Source organism: Rhinolophus sinicus, linkage group LG05 (assembly GCF_036562045.2).
Source record: "Rhinolophus sinicus isolate RSC01 linkage group LG05, ASM3656204v1, whole genome shotgun sequence".
Taxonomy (NCBI): domain Eukaryota; kingdom Metazoa; phylum Chordata; class Mammalia; order Chiroptera; family Rhinolophidae; genus Rhinolophus; species Rhinolophus sinicus.
Genome location: NC_133755.1, coordinates 50,006,340 through 50,027,297, shown reverse-complemented (window position 1 = coordinate 50,027,297; position 20,958 = coordinate 50,006,340). Strand labels below are relative to the sequence as shown.

Below are 20,958 nucleotides of genomic sequence, written 5' to 3'. Positions count from 1 at the left end.
TCCACTAGAATGTAAGCCCCATGAAGACAAAGATTTTGTCCACTGCACTATACTTGGTGCTTAGAACAGTTCCTGGCACACAATTGGTGCTCAATAAATATTTGTTGAATGAATGAATTCTTTGGACTTTTGATGTACCTACTGGGTTTTTTATTTGCAATAATTTTGTTATTATATATATTCTGTGATAATCACTTTGGTATATAATCTTTACACACTGTCTACTTATTTCCTTAGGATAAATTCCAAGAAATGGAATGGCTAATTTAAAGGGTATGCACATTTAAAATGTTGATTCATGGAGCTAAGCTACCCTTAAGAATGTTAAATTCTACCAAAGGCATGAGATTGCTAATTTCTCCACATCATCAGTAACACTGGGTTTTGTGGTTTTCGTCTTCCCTGTCTGACAGGTGAGATATGGTGTTATCGCTGTAACTTGGTAGTTGAGAATGTCACTCTGGAGCCAGCCTGTTTGGGCCTGAATTCTGACTCGGCCGCTAACTGTGTGACCTTGGGTAAGTCATTTAACTTCTCTTCCCTTAGTTTCATCTTTGTTAAAGTAGGGATAATGATAGCACCTATTTCATGGTGGAATAAATCAGTTAATCCAAATAAAATGCTTCAATTAGTAACTGAGATGGGACACTCAATAAATATGATTTAATTTACATTTCTTTGAATATTAAAGATTGAATATCTTTTCAAATGTATTTTGGACATATATATTTTTCTTTGGGCTACTTATTCATGTCCTTTGCACGTTCCCAGTAATATTTTCCTAATAATTTGTATGAGCTAAAGGGTTGACTATTGTATATGGTACAGAATTGTTCTCTGTTTGTCATTTGTCTTTCAACTTTGTTTATGCAATTCTTTTTCTGTCTGGAACTTTTACATTTTTAGATAATCAAAATAATATTTTCCTTTGTAGTTTTCTTTGCTACTAGGCCAGTGTTTAGAAAAGGCGTGCTTTGCTACCTCAAAATGATAAACATAGTTACTCATTTATTCTCTTCAAGTAATTTTTGTGTGTGTATTTTTAAATCTTTGATCCATCTGGAATTTATTTTGATATGAAGACAGCAGTTGAGATGTAGCTCTATTTCTTTTCAGTTGGGTAGCGTTTGAAGCCCATTTATTGAAGAAGAAGGAGCAGGAGCAGGAGCAAGAATCAGGAAGGATTCTCTTTCAGGAGGATCTATTCTTTTCTCTAATTTGAAAGTAGGCTATCCTACAAACAACAGATTTCCATTTCAGAGAATAAATGTGCTGTTTGGGTCCAGTCAGTAGTCCAAATTCGGTCAGTAGACGATGTGGGATGAATATGTTGTATAAAGCATTTTGCAATCAGAACTCACAACTTGACTTTAAGTGATGAGACTGCTGTGCTCACTGGGGCAGTTCTCTCCTGGCTCTGGAGGCTCCTCCTAAGTGGATCCTAATTTGGGGACTGTTTTGAAGGGGCCATTATTAGTTTGGAATGATAAGTTCTGTGTTGTTCAAAAAACAAAAGAAGTGACTGTAGCAGATATTTCCTCACTCCAGCTTGGGGGTTATTGAATGGTAATGAACTCACTGTGTTCTAGCTTTGCCTTCATCGGCTCTTTCTGGAACTCTAGTCCCATCCAGTTTCTTGCTTCTGACTCAAGACAGAGGGAGGCTGATCCTTCTATAAGAGAACATCCACATATCCCATGGCAGCTCCTATCTGCCAGAGATGAAGAAGGGTCGCTGATTCTTACATAGCGTATATTACGTACCAGGAACTGTCCTAAGCACCTTATACCTGCTCTTTATGAGGTAGATGCTCTGTACTGGGTTGAATAGTGTCCCCCCCCCCACCCAAATTGATGTCCACCCAGAACTTATGAATGTGATCTTATTTGGAAATGAAGTCTTTGTAGATATAATCAAGTTAAGATGAAGTCATACTGGTTAGAGTGAGCCCTAATCCAATGACTGGTGTTCTTATAAGAAGAGGGAGACACAGAGAGGGAAGATGGCCAAGTGAAGATGGAGGCAGAGAGTGGAGTTATGCTGCCACAAACCAAGGAAGGGCAAATATTACTGACAAGCACCAGAAGCTGGAGGAGGCAAGGAAAGAGTCTTCCCTGAGAGCCTTCAGAGGGAGCATGGCCCTGCTGACACCTTGATTTTGGACTTCTAGACTCCAGAAACATGAGAGAATAAGTTTCTGTTGGCTAAAGCCTCCCAGTTTGTAGTATTTGTTATGGGTGCCCTAAGAAACCAGTATATCCTCTTATTATCATCTTCATTTATAGATAAGGAAACTGAGGCCCCAAATGGTCAAATACTTGGAGGTCTCTCCAGGTCACTGCTTTACTGGCTGGGCACTTACTCTGAAGCTTCTGCCATTGCTGTTGTCAGCTTTCCACCTTCACCACGGCCATCAGCTTCTGGTAGCACTGGGGCTGAGCTGCTGGAATGGCTGCTTTCTCTAACAGCAGGCACAGCCTTTCTTCATCCTTGGCCACTTCTCACCCTAAAACAGAAACTCTTCCCAGGAGGCTTCTGGCTGTAGCCTGATCGTTTCACTAGATCTCTTCCTGGTCCCATCTGAAACCAGGCTTTTATTTTTCATTTCCCAGCAGTGTAAGAGAAATGTGGGTGACATTTGGGGGGAGGGTCACTCAGCTTCTTCTGGCAATTGTTTTTATGCTTTTCATTTCTGGCCTGCTATACTTCCTAGAATTTCTGTTAGTCAAGTCTTGTTTTTCTTTATAGCTTTCAGGATCTCACATACCCCTCACATAGCACAAACCCGGTTTCCACGAAAATAACACCTAGCCTGACAATCAGCTCTAATGCGTCTTTTGGAGCAAAAATTAACATAAGACCCAGTCTTATATTATGTTAAATAAGACCCAGTCTTATATTATTGTAAAATAAGACCGGGTCTTATATTAATTTTTCCTCCAAAAGATGCATTAGAGCTGATTGGGGAGACATGGTAGCACAGTTCATGGTTGTGAGCAGACAGGAACATCTTCATGGTAGCTGGCTGTGAGAGCCCTGCATACCTGTTCTTTTTCTTACATTTTTGATTTTTTTTTTATTGGGGAATATTGGGGAGCAGTGTGTTTCTCCAGGACCCATCAACTCCAAGTCATTGTCCTTCAATCTAGTTGTGGAGGGTGCAGCTCACTGGCCCATGTGGGAATCGAACTGGCAACCCTGTTGCTCAGAGCTTGAGCTCTAACCAATGGAGCCATCCGGCCGTCCCCCTGGTTACCTGCTCTTAATGAACTCAACCCACCACAGTGCCTCTCCCCTTGCCAATGGCAGGGGGTTGGAGGGGGAGGGGATACGGGTGCTCTCTAACCCAGCTCATCTTCCTCAGTAGCTCCTTGTCTGCCCATGGTCTCTTCTGCCAGCATCCCAGAAAAGGTTTCCTTCTTCTGAATCCTGTTACTGGCCGCAGAATCTTGCTTGTTTTCCAATATAGACCTTTGCCTTGGATCCTGCTCTTATTGTCAGCTCCTCTCACTAGACTGAGCTCCGGGAACTCAGGAACATACCTGTTTTGTCTGCCACTGTATCCCAGGACTGAGCAAAGACCTGGCATTTACTAGCTAGCCCCTCAAGAAATGTTAATTGAATGAAGAAACAAATATTGACTTTGAAGCTTTGGAATCCTGGTTTTCCTTGCTTCTTGTTGAAGCCAAGGACCAGATTAAGAACTTTAGAGGTCTAAGCAATATAACGATTATGACGTCCCTCATACTTTCAGCCCTCAGCATATATTTCACAAATAATATTAAACACAAAAGAAGTATAAGGAAATCTGGTACAGCATAAGGAAAATAATTTTTACCATGGTGACTACTTGGATAAATATAAAATAATTTGAAACATTTTTTGGTTATTGTCTCCGCTTTGCCTGTTCCCTAAACACAGGCTGTTGGATAATTCTGCCTGGACAAGCCCCTTCGTCACCTTGGACTTCATCTTCCTCTTTATTCCATCTGCTGAAGCTGCCAGCCAGCCTCTTTCACCCCCCAGGCGTGTCTGGCTCCTGAGACCCCATCCTGGGCTAGTGCCCTGGGCTTCCTGGGGGCTTGCCAAGAAAGTCGAGTAGAACATGCACAGTGCTAAGGAGTGCCTCCAACTGAGAGCTCCCGTGCTGAACTGGGATTTATAGTCAGCATAACACATTGGGCCAAGTGATTACACTTAGATCGTTTTTAGTCATAATAATCTGCTTCCTGATCCTGTATATGGAAAGCCCTCCTTCTGGCTTACTGAAAGAAGTCAAGATGCAAGTTCACTGTGCCTCCTATATTAATCTGAGACCATTCAGAGAAGTAAAGGGGGATTCTGAAGTGAAGCCCAGGCCTCCTACTGGCTGTTCCAGGGCTATGATCATAATCAAAGCCTGTTGCTGCTTGATTCCAGAGTTTAAAATAGTGTTGGAAACCTCCTGGGGAAAAGAGCACCACCGTAACCTCCTGGCTAAGGAAGTAGTGTGTGCTGGCCAGAGCAGAAGGGGTAGCTAAGGCTCCCAAGTTCTATTCTGGACCTGTTGATTTGAGGTGTGACATTCAGCAATCTGAGATGATGTCCTGTAGCTCTGATGGTTTTCTCTTCTCTGCGCAGAGAGTGATGTGGCTGTGCTTGCAGGAAAAGAGACCAATACACTGGTCCCCTGTCCTCTAAGAAAGACTCACCATTAGATGTTCTTCCTTTCATTTGAATTTCAAGGCTCCTTTTAAAAATGCAGGCCCTTCCCTCCGCCACCACATACACACACAGAGTAAATATAGAAACCCAGCAATATTCACAGTTTACTTGAATTCATTTAATTAGAATTGCTTCCCTTTTAGCAGTGTGATTAGACCAGCTCTTTTAAGGAATGAGAACTTTGATAGTGTTTAGGAAAGGAAGGAGAGGTTTGTGTGGGGCACATCACCTTGGCTTTGGACAGCCAGAGAGTAACATGAGGGCAGCAGGTACCTGATGTGCTAGATGAGGAAGAACAAACTCACATCCCTGGAGAGCCAGGAATGTATTAGATGCTTTTCATATGTTTTCTTATTTAGTTACCATAATGCAAACCAATTAAGTATCTCCATTTTTGCACACGGGCAAGCTGAAAGTCAAAGAAGTTATGTAACTTGCCCAAGGTCAGACAGCAAATAAAAGGCTGAGCTAAGATTTAGTTCTCCTCAAGTATGTCCAATTCCAAAGCCCATGCTGTTTTCACAGAGCTCTTGTATCTCTGACAAGATTTAGCAAAGGAGGGTGGGCAAAATAAGAGAAGATGGGGAGATGCCCCCTTTCTCTACCTCACAGTTTTGCTTGTTGAGACCTGTTTAGCCAGAGCATCCTGTTTATAGCATACTACTAGGTTCTATATATAGAGATGCTGCAACAACATATGTGGGCTGTAGGAGAGGATTGAAAAAAGCCTTTGTTCTTTACCTCTAGGTCATCATTGCAGTGTAACCCACAAGTGTCAAAACGTCACTGGTAACTCTGGTTTATTGCTTAAGAGGCCCCGTCCTATCATCCAAATAAAATCTGTTGATGTATCCCAAGGAGTAAGCCATGATGGGGGCAGAGGTGAGGGTGTGGTGTGCCCTTACTGCATGTGCTGGAGCTGGTGGCACCTGTTATGTGACTATTGTAGTGAATTATTACTGAGTAAACAAGAGGTGTCTCTCTTTTGCTTTTCTAAGGGAGACCAGATGGCAGTGGGTGTTGGCCCAGATCCAGGGGAGCTTCGCCTCTGGTCTGGCAGAGGAGACAGCTTGAGAGTGTCAGGTGATGGAATAAGAAGAGATAGGACTGGTCTATCAATTGGTGTAATTTTAGGGGCACCAAGAATGTGTCCTGCCCCCTCAAAGACTTGCCTCAGCTATTTCCTATTGCTTGGAATTCCACAAGTGAAATTTCTTTCCTCTGGTTTAAGTCTTTGAGACCCTATTAAAAATGAAGGGACTCCAGGAAACGGTTTGATTATGATGCATCTTTGTCACGTGATTGAGAAGTGTGATTGAGTTTATGAGATTGGTTACTGAGAACTAGACTAAGGCAAGGGCCAGAGAGGAGGGGGCACTTTCCCCCCAGTCATAGGAACACAAGGGAGACACCACTGAGTTGGAGATAAAGGTCCCTAAAGAAACACTGTTTCCTTCATAGTTTTGTCTGAGAAAAAAAGTAGCAGCTGAAGGTAGTAGGGATAGAGGCTCTTGATCCCAAGGGGGGTGGGAGGTAGAGCGATTTTCCACCAGTGTACTGGGTGTGCAGGCACGGTATTGCCTGGAATAGCTGACAGAATGTAACAAGGAGCACAGCACCTTTGGGTCTGTGGTTTGCGGTGATGTCCTCAGACAGGACCGTCACAGATTTTAGGAAGCGTGAGGGAGCTTCGCAGAAATGATGTAAAATGGTGTCGTAAAAGAGACAACATGGGCAGGGCACTTCCTCAGTGGCCATTGGTCATAGACAACTTCCGGTCTTGATTTCCCAATGAGCTGTGCTGAGAATAGGGCTTTACCGGAAAGCAGAAATAAGCCATGTCAAAAGCAATGACAGAGCACTTGGGGTGTCCATACAAAGATCCAGTTCCCCCTTGTCCACTAACTTTGTGAAGCAAAAGTAGCTAATCCAGAGGCTGCCAGCATAGCACCTATAATTCAGATCTATAACATTTTTAGCCTGAATTCCTCCAAAGAGAGTGAGCCTTCCAAGTTCACTGTTCATTTTTTATTTTTTTCCTCCCCAGGCCAAATCAAATCTCAGTGCCTTCCCAGCTCCTTACAGTGGGGTTCATGTATGTTCTTCACCCTCAGACTTCAGCTTCTACCCGTCCACATTCTTATCCTAAGTCTAGAGCATTTCCTTTTGATCAGACCTTTGGTTTCATTTACGCCTCTGGAGTTCTTACTCATTTCTTCCCACACAGTTCCCTAGAGGGCTATCCTAGGAATTGACTCTACCCCTTACCTCCTAAATTTGGCAGGGTCTGGAACTTATTCCTTACTGAAATCAGCACAACTCTGTGGAGGTTTCTGGATGTTCTGCAGGCTCTTCTTTCCCCAATAGCCCCATACACAAAATCTAGTGAAGGAGCTGGATCTGTTCACCAAGATTTTGGAGCTAGTACCCCCCGGGGAGTCTCCTGGGCATGTGTCCTGTGCCCTGAGAGACAGCTCTGTCCACCAGTCTCTGCCTCCCCTCCGCGTCACCTTCGGCTTTTTCCTAAGAGGGTCAAGCTCTGTCCAGTCGCCCTGCCTGGATCCCCAGCCCTGTCCAGGACTACAGCTCTGCTGTCACACCCTCACCAGGGGCGTGGCCATTGCTTTCCAGCCTCTATTAGGCCAGGTCCCTTCTCTAATACTAAAGCCTTTTCTAGCATCTAGGCTTTGGTAGGTAGAGTCCTTCCTACTCAGGTACAGGTCTCCCAGTGTTGACCACCCTGAATCCTGCCCACTACTTTTTGGGCTAATTGGATATCATGCTGGTCTGTCCAGCTGCACTTCCGCAACAAGGCTCATAGCTTAGTCAGGGCCCTGTCCTGAATTTCATGTGAGTTCTCCAGCTGCCTGTACCTCAAAAAGAGCTTTAAATATGCATGTCTAAAGCTCCAAAAGGGAGATAGAGAATATAACATTTTCCAAACTTTTTAACTAGAGAACCATTTTTTTCTGAATTTCACAGAATGTGGAGTTTGGTGGAGCATAGTTTTGGAAAGTCTGAGCCTTTCTCCCAAAAGAATGGATATCAAATGGAGGAATTCCTGGTGAAGGTAATGTGACAATCAGTAAAAAAAATTCTTTGGGGGTAGGAAATCTTTCCTTGTGCTCTCCATTGAACATTGCCTGCTGAACAGCTCCCGTTTACGGTCTCTGCTGGCATGACACCATTATTGTGTGTCTGCATAAGGCCAGTTCTGACCTGGACGAGCTGTAAGGTGGGGAGGAGGTAGGGATTCTACGTTCTTTCTCCCACATCTGGATCCTCTTCCCTTTTCCTGCATTTGAAACAGGAAGTGGTGATGGGGTGATGCCATTATGGCCACAGACATCATGGCCACAGGTATGTGTCTTTACTGTCATGAGTAAGATCTTTAGCTTCTGAATCCAAGGAAGGAGGGCTTGTCTGAGGCTTCTTTCCCCCCATTTATCCTCTTCCAGGATTTCTCTAGCACTATCTTGGACTATTTATCTCAGCATCAGTCTAAGTCTCACTGGTAGTTTAGGATTTTGACTTTACATATGGGGATCAGTGCCAAGTGGGATGGAGCCCATTTTTATGGAAAGGGTGTGACGTTATACATTTTCTTTTTTTTCTTTTCTTTTTTATTTTATTGGGGAAGGGGAACAGGACTTTATTGGGGAACAGTGTGTACTTCCAGGACTTTTTTCCAAGTCAAATTGTTGTCCTTTCAATCTTAGCTGTGGAGGGTGCCGTTCAGCTTCAAGTTGTTGTCCTTTCAGTCTTAGCTGTGGAGGGCGCAGCTTAGCTCCAGGTCCAGTTGCTGTTGCTAGTTGCAGGGGGCGCAGCCCACCATCCCTTGCGGGAGTTGAACCAGCATCCTCGTGGTTGAGAGGACGCGCTCCAACCAACTGAGCCATCTAGGAGCTCAGTGGCAACTCAGCTCAAGGTGCCGTGTTCAATTTTTAGTTGCAGGGGGCGCTGCCCACCATCCCTTGCGGGACTCGAGGAATTGAACTGGCAACCTTGTGGTTGAGAGCCCACTGGCCCATGTGGGAATCAAACTGGTAGCCTTTGGAGTTAAGAGCATGGAGCTCTAACCGCCTGAGCCACCGGGCTGGCCTGTACATTTTCTACGTTATGAAATACCTCTTGTTTTATAGCTCCTGGGCAGTCCAGACTATAATAACTTTTTTTCAACCCTTCAGTGGAAATAAACTCATGCTCTGTGGCCAGGTTAATTTTGCAGGCGGAGAGTCATTTAAATCTGGTAGGGTGGGTCACCAAGTACCAGAAGCTCCGGCTGGCATAGGTGGTAACCAGAGAAGAAGCCAGTCACTTCCCTCTTTATGCCATTCCCAACCAGAACAGATTGGAAAAGACTACTTGAAGCAGATAGAAATCTCTAAGACTCTTGATTAAGAAATTACTAGGTCTCTTTGAGACTCTGAGGTATGTGTCTTTACTGTCATGAGTAAGATCTGTAGTTGGCTGATCTTTACTTAGTTGGCTGAGCTAATCATAAAACAAACTAGACAGGCTCAGCTTTGACCCTACCCTTAGGTATGATGTTCTTTGAACATCCAACAAGTAGCATCCTCCACCCACAAGCCCCACCCTAGGGGCCTTGGCCTATGGCACTGGTCCATTTCTGCCACTTCCTCTGAAAGACCATGGTTTTAACTATGAAAATCAGGGAGTGAGCTAACATACAGAAAGGTGGGAGGAGGGCTTGAAATGGGCATTTAGAGATCTTAAATAGAACCAATCAGATATTTGGTTAGTCTATAGGCACTTATAAGTATTAGTTGGCCTATGCCTATAACAACAGAAAGCCTATTTTCCCCTACTAGTCTTTCCCTAATAGGCTCCCTACATAAACACATTTCCTAAGATTCTGTTTTTAGCTCTCTTCTCTCCCTCCCTGGTGTCATTTATGCTTACGGTTTTCGCAACCACTAATATGTCAGAAACTCTTAAATCTCTATCTCCAGTCTAAATTTCTCTTCAGAGTTTCTGACTCACAGTGGCCAAACACTGTTGACATCATAACCTGGATGCCTCTTAGGCATTTTAAACTCAACATATCCGAAACCAAATTATATTCTTTGTCAACCCATCCCCTTCTCCCCATTCTCGTATTCCTTCCTATTTCTATTCCTCCTTTGTTCTTTGACTTAGGAGCATCACCATCCAGGGTCATTAGTAAACTTGTTTCTACGTCACTATCTTATGAGGTGTGATCAAAAAATATGATGACTGTTTAAATAAAAATTTATTACAGTAAAAGACACATTGCCATTAATTCTCCTCAGAATACTCCTCCTCACCTCCAACACACCCATCCCATCATTCTTACCACTTTCTAAAGCAGTTCTGGAAGTCCTCTTTCGTGAGTGTCTTTAGTTGTGCTTTTGAGGCTGCCTCGATGTCCTGAAGCAATTCAAAACATTTTCCTTTCATGGTCCTTTTAACTTTGGGGAAGAGCCAAAAGTCACATGGTGACAGATCCGATGAATAAAGTGGATGAGGACACAATGTAATGTTTTTATTTGACACAAAATGACGTACCAGAAGCAATGTGTGACATGGAGTGTTGTTGTGATGGAGGATGAAACCGTTTGCCCATTTCTCAAGCTGTTTTTTATGCACGTCGTTTCTTTTCTTTTTTTAAAAAATTTTTTGTTGGGGAATGTTGGGGAACTGTGTTGTTTTGCAGGACCCATCAGTTCCAAGTCCAGTCGCTGTTTTCAGTCTTTATTTGCAGGGGGCGCAGCCCACCATCCCATGCAGGAATTGAACCAGCAACCCTGTTGTTAAGAGCTCGCGCTCTAACCAACTGAGCCATCTGGCCGTCCCTGCACATCGTTTCTTAAACACTTGTAAAGACACTCACAAAAGAGGACTTCTAGAACTGCTTCAGAAAGTGGCAAGAATGATGGGATAAGTGAGTTGGAAGCGAGGGAGAATATTTTGAGGGGAATTAATGGCAATATGTCTTTTACTGTAATAATTTTTTAAAATTTAAACATTCACCATATTTTTTTTATTACATCCGTATACTATTACCCCACCAGAAATTTAATAGGCTCTGAGTATAATGTAAGATGTTAGGATGTGGGTGGGTGATTTCCTTCCATCTTTCTTCCCCTCTCTCCCTTCTAGGTTGTGGTTCTTGTCTGCAAGGCATCTGTCGTTGAATTTCACAGAGCAATTAACAGATTGAAAATAAAAAACTTAAAGAACAATTAAAGGTTAAAGTGAGGTTCAGATTCTAAGTAAAATGGAAATTCTGGAAAGGAAGCATCCAAGTTCTAAAACCTTGGGAGAAAGCATCATGGAAGAGGTGATAGTTGACCAAGAATATCCTAGGTGGGATAGGGATTACACGACCCCTTTGGAAGCATGCGGCGTGGAGAAGGGATGGGGCATATGACCCTCAACTTGGTTCTTGGGCAAGATGAGTAATTAGCACTTTCCCCGCTGCCTGCTTCTGTAAGTCACCACTGAACCTCATGCAGTTTGGTTCCTTTTAAAATGTTGTGAAGATTGAGTATCCTAGTGTTAGCTGAAACCATCCTTTCCCTTAAAATTTTGGCTCAGTGTGTCATTCTACAACTTGTAGAAAGTCTGATTCCTCCCAAATTTCTTCAAATTCCTAGAAGCTCATGTATTTATGGTCACTCTAATTTTGAGCTCTTGCTTTCACTAAATTAATTCAGATTATAGATGGTCTTACTGTCTCAAGCATGCTCTACCGATTTTCATCCACAGTGACCCAGATGTAGAACTCAGATATTTCCCAGTAAAAGCCTTTGTGCGTGTAGCAGACTTTATTAAAGGTTTGGGTAATGGAGAGTATATTACATTGTAGTAAAGCAAGCAACTCGAATTCTAATACTGTCTATTCCTGTCCCTTAAAGTACTTTTGCCCACCTTCCCATTAGGGATTCATCACTTATTCACATCACCCAGGTATAAGGCCTTGGTCTCTTATAATCTTATCTTTCTCCTCTCAGCAAACCTTCCTTGTTCTCTTGTCGCTAAGCACTCCAAATACTTCTTTCTCTGTTATACAAAGCATTTGAATTCTAACTTTCCCTCCCTAACTCACCTCTGTATGTCCACAGCCCACCTAAGTAAGGGCTCTGCTGAATAAAAAGTTCTCCACTTTTTTGGCCACACAAAGGATTTGTAGAATTTATGATGTGTTCTTTTACATTATCTTACCTCTTTGGAAAGCATTTCTTGTTTTCGATAGCATTTACTTCTTATTACCCCAGGAATGGTTTTGCTTTGAAGGAACTGTGGAGAGAATGTGAGAGGATGTTGCAGTTAAGGACATCAATGTAAATATACAACCTACATGCAACCTATTGTGGGCAATGAAAAAGCTAGTCCGAATGGAAAGAAGAATTCTTGTTTGGCAGCAGAGCTCAGAAAAGATTAGAAAGCCCAGAAACGGCCCTAAGTTACAATGGGAAAGAATAGTGTTTGGGACAAATGTCAACTATTAAAAAAAAAAAAGAAAGAAAAATATTTCTGTCACCTTCTAGCAAAATTAATTCTAAAACTAAAGTAATATGTATACTAGAAAATAGTTTTTTAAGCATGGCACCAAAGGTAGAAACTATAAAGAAAAAAGTGTGATGAGGTATCTAAAAAAAAAAAATTACAACAAACACCATGAACAAGATAAAAAGTAGACGACAAACTGGTTACAAAGAGTTTTCAACATGTCTCTAATGTGCATAAAGCCCTACAAATCAATAGGAAAAAATAAAAATCACAAAAAGAAAATGGGCCAAAGTCATAAAAGAATAAATACAAATGACCAATAAAACATATAGAAAAGGGCTGTTTCACTTAGAATCCAGAAAACACAAATAGAAATAAGATACAATTTTTCAACTGTTAGATTGAGAAATATTAAAAAGAAGAAAATATTTATTGCTGGTGAGGGTTTGAGGATACAGGAACTCATACTCTGTAGCTGGGAATATAATTAATACAGTTTCTCTGAAGTTCAGTTTGGGAATATGTATCACATTTAAAGTGCACATGCTCTTAAAGCAGCAATTTGACTTCTAGGTATTTCTCCCAAGGGCAAGTGTGCAGAGATACATGTATGAGGATATTTGTTACTATAGAGTTTATAAAGCAGTCAAAATGGCCATCAATAGGGGATTGGTCATAAATTATGTTATGTCCATACAATGATAAATGAAATAGATCTATAATTATTGGTATGGAAAGATGGCTACAATATATACATGAAAAAATGTATAGCATCTGAACCTGTTTTAGCTGAAAAAAATACATATGGCCATAGCTACGTGTATATATTTAAAAATTCATACAGCACATTGTAACATAAGTTATCTTTTCTAATTCAGAAAAAAAAGAACCACTTCAAAAAAATAGGAAATAGATTCCGACTTGAGGGTGGTGGGTACAGTTATTTGACTTTGGTGGACTAGGTAATGAATAGTGGTGATAAAAGCAGTGTTTGCGGAAGGTTTTGTAGTGTGAATGTGTGAAATGAATGAAGTGAAAAATGAGGTTAGAGAAATCAGTTAGGAAGCTATCTTGGGAGTTCAGGCCTGAAATAATGAGGCACAAACTGGGGTAAGTGGTGGGATTATAAGGAAAAGAATTAGTCTGAGGGACAGTCCATGGAAGTAAACACTGATTTGATAGTCTGTCAGGCAGGAAGAGGATAAAGAAGAAAGAGAAGCAAGTCACTGATAATGCAAAGGTGTCTGTGTACCCTGTGAAGTTGGAAAATGACTTGTCATGACGGAAATGGGGGTAACTGGAAAGGAGAACCACTCTTCTAGAAAGGGGAAACAAATTTGTTTCTTGGAGTTGAATTTGAAGGGCCAGAGGTACATCCAAAAGGAAATGTTTTGTAGGCTGAGGATTCCCACTTAGAGAGAAAGGTACTTCTAAACTAGAGGAAATAGGTAGAAGTGGGGATTCTCTAGACTTGAGATGCCTGAGGGAGGGGTGTTTATATTTTGGTTTTCTCTTTCCTGTTGGCAGCCTTGATGGACCTTGGAGTGGAGTGTGTGGCACTGGTCTCAGCTGGAACCTGAGAGGAGAGCCTGAGGAGAGGTAGGAGTGGGCAGTCATCGTCATAGAAAAACAACTGCCATGACATTACTTAGAAATCACTACCGTTTACAAAGGCCATTATATACAGTGACTTAGCTAACACAATCCTGTATGCTATGCGTTACCATTTTTCTGAGGCTCAAAGAGGAGAATTCGGACTCAAATTCTGGTATTCAGGCCTCAAATTCCATTTCTCAGTTCTTTACTATCCATGTCTTAGAGATGCATTTTCTAAGGAGGGAAAGACTAGAGCAAAAGCTGCAGCCTGGAGCTGGGGGTACCCACAGTTAAGAGGTGGGAGGAAGGAGAGTGCCAGGGAAGACACCATGTCACTCAGAGTCACTGCCTTGTCCCCTGGCCTTGGTAGGCCCTGACATTCCTCTAAACTAGAGAATGTTGGCTCTCTGTTGAATTCAAGGGGAAAAATAGTCCTAATCTGTCTGTAAATAGCTCGAGGTGTTTTGGAAATAAGACTGGCCGTTTTATTTACAGCAGAGTTAGTGTAGTGGCTTAGTGGTTTATTGAATTCTGGCTTCATTCTTTTGAAAGTAATACAGTAAAAGCATATTGACTTTGGCCCATGAGGGAAGGGCTTATCTGAATCAATCACATGAAAAAAACGTTTTTACGAAGTCATTAGGTTTGTTTACTTTTGGAATCACGTGGTAATTCACTTGTGTGTGTGTGCTTGCTAGCTGGTAGAGATCCTAAGAGGACCCACTTTAATGAGTAAAAAAATCAAAAGTCTCTTAAGTCACTTCAGTTTTCCAACTGACAATCGTATTTATGGTTTTAAATTATTTAGCTAACCCATTCTGATAGCATAAACACAAAAAGCAGTTATTTCTTGTTAGAAGTTCTTAACAGGGTCCACTTTAAAGAGGTTCTCAGGCAGTTGCTAGACCAATGTCCACTAAGAATCCTACAAAGCATCCTTGCACCCCAGTGCTTGGAGCTTAGTGGGCAATCAGGAAGCAGTGGTTGAATGAATGAGTGAGTGAACAAGTGAGTGAGTGAAGGACTGAAGGAGCCTTTCTTCCTGAGGCTTGTTGAGCTGCGTGGAACAGTCTTCCCACAACCTCACACTACAGCTTGGCTGGGTGCTTTTGGGACTAGTCTTTCCTTCAGGTTTTGTAGCGGGGAGGGAGGAAATGCAGGCACCATGGGAAGTTTCTGCTCTGTGAGCTGATGACTTCACAGAGAAGGAACGTTTTCAAAACCAGTAAGCTAGTGTCACTTGAGTCCCAGTCACATGATCTTTCCTTCTAAAAAGATCAGGCTGCTGAGAAAGTCTCTGGAGCAAATGAGGAAGGCTCTGGAGGTAGGAGATTACCTACTGTGTTTCCCCGAAAATGAGACCTAATTGGAAAATAAGCCCTCACATGATTTTTCAGGATGACATCCCCTGAACATAAGCCCTAATGCGTCTTTTGGAGCAAAAATTAATATAAGACCCAGTCTTATTTTTGGGGAAACATGGTATTGGCAACCTGGATCTTACCCAGAGAGGGCAGCTACTTTCTAAGTCCTCTGTAGGAGGCTCTCCAACAACCACGCTTCCTCCTCAGTGTGTGGATTCTAAATCAGGCGCCCATCTGGCTCATTGCGGGCTCTTGCTTACCCAGCCTGGCCCTGCCCTTTGGCCGTGTGCCATTGGCGATTTTTGGTCTTGCTGGAAATTATACCTTCTAAGAAGGTTAAGAAAACTGGGAGGTTCTGGATGTGGCTCCAGAAGGACTGGGACCTGTCACCTGGCCCTGCCCTGTTTCCTGGCATGCATGCCCAGCCACCTTTGTACTTTTAGCACAGTCTTCCAAGCCCGTAATTCTGCCTAGAAGGACTGGCTTCTTCAGAGGGACTGTGGGAGCAGGCGTGGCCGTGCTACGGAAGGTGCTCCGGACGCCAGTCTCCATCTCCTGTGTTAGGAGAATTAGTGATCTCATGCGGATGGTCTGGTGCTTACATTGGGGTGGTTGGGGGACTGGAGAGTCTTCATATCATGAAAGGATCTACCACTGGGTTTCTTTAAGAGTTGAACCTAATTTTCAAAATAAAATTTGATTTTCATGCTGTAAGTAATGTGCAGTTATTCACATCAGAAAAAAACTTCTGACACTTTCCAGGCAAACCTCCTTGTTTGAGAAAAGAGTAAACTTTGGGAGGTCCAGCAAGGGCAAAGCCATGCTGTATGAGGAGGTGACACTCAGAGTCTGTGAAAGAAATTGAAGCAGAGGGGAATAGACACTGCGTGAGAGGAAGTTTCAGTCCCACCTGGAAGAGCATTTCTATTTCTTGAGGGCATTTTTCAGGTGAGGGAGGGAAAAAATGCATGCATTCCTTCCCCCAGGATACCCTGCTTATATCCCTCAGATGGAGTAAGTCCTGCCTCGCTCGCTTTTACCTTAGTCCTTTCAGACTGAACCCAGACGACATGGTACTTGAGTACTTGAGACTTTGCAAGGCACATTTAGGGAAGTGAAAACCTAAATTATTGGATATGAATGACTGAATGCAACTTTATTATATCCAATGTGTTAAAAAAAAAAGACTAATGTTCAGTTAACAAAATGTCAGTGGAGGCTTTTTGGGGTGGGATCGGGCTGATTTAATTAGCCAGTTTGATTTGCAGTCAGAAGTATCTGAACTATAATAGGTGCTTGTAAAGTCCATTCATTCATTTATCAAAAATTTATTAACTGCAGAGAGTTCTATGATAACTTGAGATAAAGTGATAGGATATGGCAACTATAGACTTAACTGTGGGAGGTCAGAGAGAGGAGAGATTGTTTCTAGCTTTTGGATCTAGAGAATCAGGGAAGTTAAAGAACACTTTGTTTAATCTTGCTTTTTATTCTAGTCAGAGGTAGTGTTGATACAAAGGAAAATCTGTTCTCATTCCTATTAAAAATTATTCTCATTTATATTATTAAAACTGAATTAATAGCAACACAATATATTCCTTTTCACTGTGCTTTTTTGCTAATCTCTAAAGAAATTTTCAAAAGAGCAGACCTTTGGGAAATAAGGCCAGTCCACTCTCTTCTACTAGACAGAACCTTTGCAGATAGCGCCTGGAGGGAGGGGATGGACCAGGCAGGGAGGCCACTCTTTCAAGAAGCTCGTCTGTGAAGTGAGGAGAGTTGATGAAGGAGCGACACAAGATCTAGGGAGGGTTATTTATTTTTTGAGACCCGAGCATGTCCTTGTGTTGTGGAGAAAGAGCTAGTAAAGAGGGAGAAGGTGAAGACTGAAAGAAATAAAAATTATTGATCATGTCACCTGGGGAGAAGGGGCTACTGAGCACCGGTGCAGAGATTCAACTTGAACTGAACAAAGGACGAGGCTACCAGTAAGGTGACTCCGTCACCACTATCACTGCCATCATTGATTACTTTCCTACATTTGCTAGCACTCTGTTGAGCATTTTTAAGTCTCATTTGATGGTGGCAAGGGATATGATGGGGCAGAGGAATTTTGTAAGATTTTAGGGAGACAGAAAGTTGGAGTTTCCTTCTGTTGGGTTTTGTTTTCTCTAGGCAGGAGTTGAGGTTATCTGATAAGAGCAGGGAATAGTGGGGACAGTGGCCTGGTTTTTAAAAACGTGTGCCAATGGCGCTAATCTGTGGACATGTAGCTGAGCAGTGCTGAAGACCCAGCTAATGTTGGAGATGATGACTTTCTAGAGGAAGCAGCTCTCATGACAGTGGTTGCTTTAGCAGCACTTAGCAACTAAGGGGTTAAAGCAGAGGGCATTCTATCCTATAGGAGCTGTGTTTTGTGGGGCAAATGGTAGACTTGGAGGGAGGGGCGTCTAGGATATTGGTAACAGTGGTTGTCATCTAGTTGGCTAGAGAGATGAGTGAGTCCAGGAGAGGATGGATAGGCAGCAGTGTGCTGGGGAGCGCGTATCAGGGACTGAACGTCTCAATGCTGTTGAAGAACAGAAGCTATAGAAGTACAGACAAGGAGAGGTAGAAATATAGGCGGACATAACGGCTGCACCAGTCTGCATTCCCACCATGTATGAGGGTTCCTTTGTCTCCACAGCCTCTCCAACATTTGTTACTATTTGTCTTGTTGATGATAGCCATTCTGACTGGGGTGAGGTGATATCTCATTGTGGTTTTGATTTGCATTTCTCTGATGGTTAGTGATGTTGAGCATTTTTTCATATGTCTATTTGCCATTTGTATGTCCTCTTTGGAGAAATGTCTCTTCAAGTCCTCTGCCCATTTTTCAATTGGGTTGTTTGTTTTTTTGTTGTTGAGTTGCATGAGTTCCTTGTATATTCTGGATATTAGCCCCTTATCGGAGGCACTGTTTGCAAAAATCTTCTCCCATTCAGTTGGATTTAATAAAATTAAAAAAAAGTATCAGATGGGATAAAGTGAAAAAAAAAAGAAATATAGGCGGACATAGGAGGTCACGACAGGCAAGGGTCTGACTGGAGTGGAAAGGCAGACTCTGATCAGGTGGCCCGTGTCCTTGGTGACCAAGAGGTCAGTCATTGACAGCAATGAGGAGGAGTGCAGTTGCTTGGTACAGGCCTCAGCAAAGGAAGGATTTTTTTTGGTAAGATTGTAGGAATAATGGCTTTGTTTCTCCTCTTGGTACCACTGGTTACTGCTGAATGATGTTATGGCAGAACCTTCATTGCCCAGAAACCAAGTTCCGCAAGGAGTGTCAGGTTTCAGCTGGGGAGAAGGAGGCCAGAACCATCTTTTAGGCCTGCTTTCTGTACTGCCTGCGCAAATACCATGGAGGTCTCATAGTTGGGGGAGGACGGGAGGGGAGTTCTGGCCAAGTGGGAGGACCTCCACAAAGCACTCGGCCTTCACGCAGAGTTTGCAGGAACAGGGACTAAGTACTCTTGCAGGCAAAACCCCATTTGGCCATTAGGGTTTTTTGACCTGTTCAGGATCAGGTTGGGCCAGTGCTAATCTTCTGTGAGAGGCTGAAGGGAAACTTTGTAAAGGTTCCCTGCTTAAAATTCTAGGAGTCATGGACTCTTGAGCCTTTCTATTTCTGTGGTGTCTGGAATTTTTTACCTCCACGTACGGTAACAGTAAATAATGCCCTAAGGCCCACATAGTTTGAAAGAGTCTGAAAACACTCAGATTATTGTTTATAAAAATGTTTTTGGATTTTCAGTGATTCAGGATTCCTTTGACATTGTTAGTACATGACTCCAACCATTTAAGAAAGAAGCCTCCAAACAGCTGAAAACAAAATCTTGACAATTCTTTTTGCTCCTTCTTCACTTGATCCATTTACACTACCGCCTGGCTATACAACCAGATGTGAGGAGCTCAGAAAACGATTGCCTCATCCGCCATTTACCACAGGGACCTAAACAAGGTTGTGCGGCCCCCAGCAGAGAGGCTGCATGTCTCAGAGCTCCAGGGGCCGTTCCCATGGTGGTACTTTCTAAATCGTTTGTAACTGGTTTTGCCACCTAAAAATGAGAGCTTCTGTCTGGGTAAAGTCATTGTAAACAAAGTTGGAAGACAACCAAGAGGCTGGAAGACAACCAAGAGGCTGGGAGACAATTTTTGCAATACGTGTAAAAGACAATGGATTAAATTAACATCTATAATCTAGAAAGGCACTTGCCACCATCTTTCCACACGGCCATAATGGTGCGCATGAATGTCCTGGCCGATGTTCTCAGGAGCATCAGCAATGCCGAGAAGAGAGGCAAACGCCAGTTCTCATTAGGCCGTGCTCCAAGGTCATTGTCCGGTTTCTAACTGTGATGATGAAGCATGGTGACATTGGTGAATGTGAAATCATTGATGATCTGGGAAAATTGTTGTGAACCTCACGGGCAGGTTAAACAAGTGTGGAGTGATCAGCCCCAGATTTGATGTGCAACTCAGAGGTCTAGAAAAATGGCAGAACAACCTGCTCCCGTCCCGCCAATTTGGTTTCATTGTACTGACAACCTCAGTGGGCATCAGGGACCATGAAGAAGCAAGACGAAAACACACAGGAGGGAAAATCCTGGGGTTCTTTTTTCTAGGGATGTAATACATACATGCAAATAAAAATTCCTCAATGGAAAAAAAATCTATAAAGGGTTCCTGTAAATCAGTAAGGAAAAGACAACAAACCCAATAGAAAATGAGCAAAGAATACAAATAATAATGAAACATCAACTTTCATCTTCGTTTATGTAAGATAAAAGATTTATTCCTCATCCTCACCTTCTTATTCTCTTTATTTAATCTGGTATTATAAATCTTAACCTCTGACAAGAGTTTAGGGACCTTTCACTACCCCCCCTCCTCAGGAACTAAAAGGATTCCTGAGGGAGGCTAGTGGGCCATGAAGTCTGCTGTTGCACTTTTTGGTGTGATGAACAGAGGAATTCAAAGCTCAGCACTCTCCCTTCCTAGGATTTGCTCCTTTTTAGTAGTATTCACAGCCTTGCAGAGCCTCTCTGCCTCCAGCCTCTGATGCAGTGGCAGGGGCTGGAGCGTCCTCTGCTTGGGAGGTCTTGCTTGCTCTTTCCTCTTGGAAAGGGACTGGAATTACTTGAGTGGCCCAGGAAGGCAAGACGTAGAGCCGGCCTGGGTCTTGGGAGGAAACCCGCTCCTTGCACTTGACCTTGCCTTTCCTTTGGAGAAGCCTCTTAGCTGCTTTAAACTTGGTCTCAGGCCCCATCAACCTAGATGAAAGGAGTCATTGAAGCTAACTAGTTTTGCCTATTTCACTGGGGTTTGAGGCTCCAGACCGCCAGCCTGGAAACAACAGGAATCTCATCACAGGGCAGCACAAGAACATAAACATTGTCTTTGAAAGGCAGGTAACACCTTTGGGACAGAAATACTGCTTTCCTTAATCACATCCTTAGTGTCAGTGGGCCCTAGTACAGGTATATGTGAATTGTTTTGGACTTGAAACATAGGCTTTTCTCTGAGCTGGAAAGTTTACATTGAGTAATGTAGGCATACCTCATTTTATTGTGCTTCGCTTTGTTGAGTTTTTCAGACAGTTGTATTTTCATCAACATTGAGGCGAGACCCTTCACCACCAAAAAAATGATGATTTACTGAAGGCTCAGATGATGGTAGCACTTTTAGCGTAAAGTCCTTTTAAATTAAGGTATGTGCTTTGTTTTTTAGACATAATACTATTGCACATTTAATAGACTAC

General features: G+C 42.7%; 1 protein-coding gene and 1 pseudogene across 3 annotated transcripts in view; both read left to right on the top strand.

The window, feature by feature from the left end:
• The first annotated feature begins 410 nt into the window (after nt 1-410).
• The window catches only part of ASPRV1 (aspartic peptidase retroviral like 1), a 68,803-nt gene continuing 48,255 nt past the window's right edge, over nt 411-20,958 (top strand). The window contains exons 1-2 of one of the 3 annotated variants that reach the window (XM_074332114.1): nt 7,710-7,774; nt 13,729-13,800. The gene's annotated coding sequence lies outside the window, so the exon portion shown is untranslated. Of the gene's footprint in view, nt 519-7,685; nt 7,775-13,728; nt 13,801-20,958 lie in introns of those variants that run through there. The other 2 variants (XM_074332115.1, XM_019718566.2) reach the window with 2 other exon arrangements.
• Nucleotides 7,715-20,408, top strand: LOC141571560 (small ribosomal subunit protein uS8-like; annotated as a pseudogene).